Here is a 6,000-nt window from a genome sequence, read left to right as displayed (position 1 = left end):
AGATTGGCACCGAGCCGCCTTGGCTGCCCCACAGAAACTCTGTGACTTTGATATTCAGTGAAAAATGCACATCTGGAATGAAATCAGACCTCAGCCCTTTCAAGCTTCTGCTCCTTGGTATTTAATTATTATGACTTGGATGCAGCTCAGGGTAAAGGCTTTATTTTTAGCAGTGATTAGAACAGCTCTGATGAATAGATCAGGAATGTTGTTTATTTTTTTAATTGGGGCATGTGACTAAATATATTTTTCAACTCTCAAGTGAACAAATCTGACACTTAAGAAAACACATTAAAAATCTTTGGAGCTTTGCATAAGGAGCAGTTTTGCAGACCGCTTTGTGAGGGTTGTCGTGTCTGTCATCTGACGTTCTGATGAACCGTAGTTATTTATATGTTGGGTCTGACCTGGTATGATCATGATAAGAACTAGAAGGTTCCTCAGGTGTCATCTGGTTCTACCTTCTTTTGACAGTGGAGGAGATTAGATTCCATGGGCCGAAGCCAGAGTCGCTCATTAAGGATTGTCCAAAGTGGACCTAGAAACTCTGTAGTTTATGACTTTGTTCCTGGCTGCTTCTTGAAACCATTTTAGATGGAGCAGGAGATTGGATTAAACAACAGAACCGCAGAGGGAGACACCCATTCCAACTCTATTTCTTGTCTTGATTGTGCCAAATGTATTCCAAATATTGTCTCAGACTCTGAGAACACAAGGATGAATCAGCGACAGCTCCTCCTTGAAATGAAATCCTTGCTGAAGAACTTATTCCTACAGATCAGTCTGAAGTTGAAGCTGTGATTGTGTGTGTGTGTGTGTGTGTGTGTGTGGTATATTGTGTATTGTGCACACGTGCATGTATTTTGTCTGTCTCATTCGATTATGAGTATTCTCATAGCATTCTTTCAATGCAATTATGTCCTAGGGAAAACATCTATGAGAAGCCAAAACCCCCAGTATCTATTTCAAGTCACATGGGAAGGAATTCTTATTGTTTTCTGATTCAATATTTGTATACATTGAGATATGCTCATGACAAGTCTAGTTAACATCCATCATGACACAGAGTTAGAATTGTTTTCTTATAATGAAAACTTTTAAGATCTATTCTCCTAGCAAAGCTGTCTTAAGGAGAAAAAGTCAATGCTGAGGCTAGTCTTTAATCTGTAGTTAATCTCCTGTAATTTAGAAATAGCAAATCTTAGGTTCAGAGCCTTCATTAAGGAGCAGCCTACAAACAATTTGATAGCACTGGTTTGTCTCATTCTCTTATTTATAGGAAGTATATTAGTTATTTACAGCTATCCAATAGAGTATACAGTTTCCTAAAGGAAATCAGTCCTGAATATTCATTGGAAGGACTGAAGCTGAAGCTGAAGCTCCAATCCTTTGGCCACCTGATGTGAAGAGCTGACTCATTGGGAAAGACCCTGATGCTGAGAAAGATTGAGGGCAGGAGGAGAAGGGGATGATAGAGGGTGAAATGGTTGGATGGCATCACCAACTCAATGGACATGGGTTTGAGCAAGCTCCAGGTGATGGGCAGGGAAGCCTGGCGTGCTGCAGTCCATGGTGTCCCAAAGAGTTGGACACGACTGAACTGAACTGATGCAATAAAGTATACCTAAACTTAGTGGACTGGAACAAGAATAAACGTGTATCATCTCACACAATGTCTGCTAGAATTCAGGAATTCCGGAGTGTGTTAGTGGGGTGTTTCTGACGCACTGTCTTTCTTGAAGCCGTAGTTTCAGCGTCAGCCAGGGATGCATTTATCTGAAGGTTTGACTGGGGCTGGTGTTGCTTCTACAGTGGCTGAGTGCCATGGCTGTTGGCTGGTGGGCCTCAGTTCCTCAGCATGTGGATCTTTGCACAGGGATGCTCGAACAGTCTCCCAGCACATCAGCTGGCTTCTCACAGAGCAAGGAATCCAGGAGAGAGCGAAGCAGCCTAGTAGTGACCGGCCAGGGAGGCATGGCTTTACAACTGGACAGAAGACGCAGCCCGTCAAAGAGAAGTCCAGGCCTAAGAAACAAACCACGTGTTCACTTGTTACATATCTTTATGTGTCAGGCATTGGGGATACAATGATGAAAAAAGAGACCCATGGTTCCTACTTTCTCACCTTTGAGGGAGGAAGACAGGCAAGTAATCAAGCAATGAAGACACAGTGTGAGGAGGGACCTCCCTGGTGGACCAGTGGTTAAGAATCTGCCTTCCAGTGCAGGGGTGGTGGGTTTGATCCCTGATCGGGGAACTAAGATCCCACATGCCTCACGACCAAAAAACCAAAACATAGAACAGAATTGATATTATAACAAACTCAACAAAGGCTTTAAAAATGGTCCACATTTAAAAAAACTTAAAAAAAAGAAACATTCTCAAAATTAAAAAAAAAAGAGAAATAAAACAGTGTGAAACAATTATGAGGAAGTCTGGTGTCACATGCTTGCTTTGAATTAGAAGTTTGAATCCAATCTCCCTTAAAAGACACTTTCAGAGAGGTAAATGGTGTTTCAGGTATCTTGTGGGTGAAACTGGATTTTATTGACTAGCCTGGCAAAGAGCCCCACATCATAATAATTTTCAAAGAAATGCACTAATTTTCAGACGCCCAATCAGTCCTGAATGTCTTGGAGGCATTTTGGACTTGAAGAAATGGACTTAAAAACCGCACTTTTGGGTCAAAGTGCTTTAAAGTTTTGGCACCGCCTATAATTTTGTGAATGGCCAAGCGTGGAGTTAAATTAGTACCAGATTTTGTCTTGTTGGGGATGGTTTCTCCCTGAAAGCCTTTGATCCTTTGGGCACTGATGCTGAGTTCAGTATGTTTTTCACACTGTAGCTTTGGGGAAGTCACTTAATGGCTTTGTGTGTATGTGTGTTCGTGTGTTTCTCGCTCTCTTTTTTCTAATGCGTAAAAGGAGTTGAATGCTTCTTTGCTGATCGTCTGGAATAGCCTTGTACGTGCCCTACCCAGAATACAATCAGAAATATCTTCCTTGTGGGCTCAGTCATGTCCGACTCTTGCGACCCCTTGGACCGTGACCCACCAGGCTCCTCTGTCTGTGGGATTTCCCAGGCCAGAATACTGGAGTGGGTTGCTACTTCCTACTCCAGGGGAACCTCCTGACCCAGGGATCGAACCTGTGACTCCTGCGTCTTGTGCATTAAGGTGGAGCCTTTACCACGGAGCCACCAAAATAATAAATAGATAAAAGAGAAAATCCAGGTGCTCCTAATGCATCTGGACCACGAAGTCCTGATGGACTGCCCAGTGGGTAACAAGGTCATGGAGGGACCAGCAGGGAACTGGAGGTGCAGGGTCTAGAACCAGGTCAGCCACTAACTCAGTGGGGACCCACAGGTGGCTCCTGTTTCCCCCAGGTCACATGTTCCCAACTCTGACATCACACACTTCTAATTTCATGAATGATTCTCAGGACACAGGATTCTCAGAGATTCTTGGCACAAAATAATGGAGTAAGACCAAAAAAAGAGTCACCCTGGGCTGGTTTGATACCAGCTTCCAGTGTCCCAGGTGGCACTCGTGGTAAAGAGTGGTGGTAAATCCCCCTGCCAGTGAGGCAAGAAATGAGGGTTCCATCCCTGGATCGGGAAGATCCCCTGGAGTTGGAAATGGCAACCCACTCCAGTATTCTTGCCTGGAGAATCCCCTGGACAGAGGAGCCTGGTGGGCTACAGTTCACGGGGTCGCAGAAAGTCAGACATGACTGAGCACGCACATTTGCTTCAAAGGGTACAGCTGAGGGGTTGCGGTGTGTGGGTATGCAGGCTGGAATGCCCACATGACAGCATCTGTTTCCTCCAGGCTTCTCACAGCCAGGCTGGAAGCACTTGCCCTGCACGACTGTCCCTTTGTGCCCCAAGACCATGAGATCCTTTTCTCCAGAGGCACCCAGGCTGTGGGGAGATACCTCGGGTAGAGACTCTGACCCTGGCCATGGAAATGGTCCACATTTAAGATGAATGGACCCCTTCCCATCCCTCCATGACTGCTTTACCCATCCTTTCCTGTTTCATAAAGACTGATACCACTCTTGATGCACCTGGCGCTTTAAAGATTTCCTTTCCCACATCTCACAGGCTTCCTTTACCTCCTGGGGTAACACATTCCCAGGTGTGCAAATTACTTGGGCTGTCCCTATAAACCTTCCCAGTCCACAGAGTTCAATTCTGCATTTTCCCTTTTCATTCTTCTGCCTACCGTGCAGTCCCTCCCACATCCCAGAGACACACAGATGCTTGCTGAACTGACCTACAGCTGACCCCACACGACACATCAGAGCTGACCTTGACCCTCCGTGAGTGTCAGTATTTATTCAGAGAAGAGTCTGTGGTGGGACGCAGAAAGGGTGATAGAATGGGTAGACCAGAGAGAGAAATTCTGTCTGAAAAAGACATGGGCTTGTGCTTAGTCCCTCAGTCGTGTCCAACTCTTTGATACTCCAGGGACTGTAGCCCACCAGGCTCCTCAGTCCATGGGGATTCTCCAGGTAAGAATACTGGAATGGGTTGCCATGCCCTCCTCCAGGGGATCTTCCCAACCTAGGGATCAAACCCAGGTCTCCTGCATTGCAGGCAGATTCTTTACCAATTGAGCCACCAGGGAAGCCCAAGAATACTGGAATGGGTAGTCTATCCCTTCTCCAGGGGAACTTCCCAGCCCAGGAATTGAACCTATGTCTCCTGCATTAGCAGGCAGATTCTTTACCATCTGAGCTACCAGGGAGGATGAACACATTTCAACCTGGGAATACTGCTTGCACTGGGCTTTAGACACTCACAATCTGAGATTGGACTCATATTTCTAGGTCCAAAACAGTGGCCATAGACATTGTTGAATTAGAATTAGGGCTCCATCTAGCCTCTTTTTAAATTTGTTTTCACCATTATTTTTATTAAGCACCTTTATTTCTTGAGGAAGTGAGAAAAAAAATTCAAAATAATTACTGTAGAAAAAGTAATCTACAGAAAACTACTACTGATATTTTAGCAGATGGTCATCCAGGCATTTTTTTCCTTCCCATAATTCTCAAAAGGATGTATGAAAGTGAAAGTGTTAGTCACTCAGTCTTTTCCAACTCTTTGCAACTTCATGGATTGTAGCCCACCAGGCTTCTCTGTCTGGGGATTCTCCAGGCTAGAATACTGGAGTGGGTTGCCATTGCCTTCTCCAGGAGATCTTTCCAATCCAGGGATCCAACTCAGGTTTCTTGCATTGCAGGCAGATTCTTTACTGTCTGAGCCACCAGAGAATATATATATCCATAAATATTTATATTTTAGTGTAAATGGGACCACAATGCAGTTATTTTTGCATAACTTCACTTAAAGAGTTACTACTATATTATATGCATGGGCTTTCCTGGTGACCCAGACAGTAAAGAATCTGCCTGCAATGCAGGAGACACAGGTTCAATCCCTGAGAAGATCTCCTGGAGGAGGAGATGGCAACCCACTCCAGTACTCTTGCCTGGAGAATCCCATGGACAAAGGAGCCTGGTGGGCTACAGTCCATGGGGTCGTAAAGAGTTGGACACGACTGAGCGACTAACACTTTCACTTCACTTTCATGCATTTTCACGTGTCAATATATAAACTTCAACATCACAGTGTTTAGAGACTGTATGGCATTCTATCACACGGGTGTATCAGCACAATGATTTTTAGAACAGCCCTCTGTTTTTGTTTCTGTTTTTAACCTTTAGGCTGTTTGCAATTTTCCACTGATGTCAGCTGTGTTTGAGGAACCTCATATTTTCCTTGGCATAAATTTCATAGAGCACATTGGGATAAAGGGTACATACATTTTTCAAGGCATCTGGAACATCTTGTCAAAGTGAATCCAGAAAAGCTGTCACAATTTATACTTCCACTGGCAGTGTGTAAATATGTCTACTTATCTGTACACTTGCCGATTAGGGATCTTTATCCTTTAAAGTTTTTTTAATCTTGCCAAGTTAACAGACAAAAATG

Source organism: Bubalus bubalis, chromosome 3, assembly GCF_019923935.1.
Source record: "Bubalus bubalis isolate 160015118507 breed Murrah chromosome 3, NDDB_SH_1, whole genome shotgun sequence".
In the NCBI taxonomy this organism is placed as follows: domain Eukaryota; kingdom Metazoa; phylum Chordata; class Mammalia; order Artiodactyla; family Bovidae; genus Bubalus; species Bubalus bubalis.
This window is presented reverse-complemented; position numbering follows the sequence as displayed.